The sequence below is a fragment of the Etheostoma spectabile genome, chromosome 16, assembly GCF_008692095.1.
Source record: "Etheostoma spectabile isolate EspeVRDwgs_2016 chromosome 16, UIUC_Espe_1.0, whole genome shotgun sequence".
Lineage (NCBI taxonomy): Eukaryota > Metazoa > Chordata > Actinopteri > Perciformes > Percidae > Etheostoma > Etheostoma spectabile.
This window is the reverse complement of record NC_045748.1, coordinates 16809771-16810309: the sequence shown is the minus strand read 5'-3', so window position 1 is coordinate 16810309 and position 539 is coordinate 16809771. Positions and strand designations below refer to the sequence as shown.

Here is a 539-nt window from a genome sequence, read left to right as displayed (position 1 = left end):
ACCAGAAAGGCTAACACTCAAAGTATGTCTATGATCAAGATTGGATATGGGGCAGCCAAAGGGAACCCTAGCCCATAATTACTTGGTAGCAACAGCAACTGGTTCCACACTAACGAAACGTTAAAATAAACACATTTCTCATCAACAAAGTAAAAATGCACAAAATAGGAAGCGCATTGGAACTCTAGTCTGGCAGTGGTCCAGCTTGCCTGTGGAGGGTAGGCTATAGATAAATCTAGCATTCAGAAACACAGTCTCTGTAATCATATCAGATAACAGTGCAATAAAACCAGTATGCATTAAGACAACAACACAATTCAAGGGTCCATGTTCATCAGGCAGTTGCTTCAACTTCTGTCATGGGGGGCGCCGTGGAGGAGCATATGGATTGAAACATCAACTTTCCTTGCTGCCGCAGAAGGATGGGAAGTAGCCCAGTTCATAGTCCTCAGCATCCTAGGTGGAGGTGAATGTTCTAAACTGGGCGCCTTCCTTGATCTTTAGGGTTGCCGGGTAAAGCAGGAAAAAATCCAGACCCT

The 539-nt window shown here is 44.5% G+C and overlaps 1 protein-coding gene across 5 annotated transcripts in view; it reads left to right on the top strand.

Annotated features, from left to right (window-relative positions):
• prrc2b (proline-rich coiled-coil 2B) overlaps nucleotides 1–539 on the top strand; it is a 28435-nt gene that overhangs the window by 12325 nt on the left and 15571 nt on the right. The gene's annotated exons all lie outside the window — the stretch shown is intronic.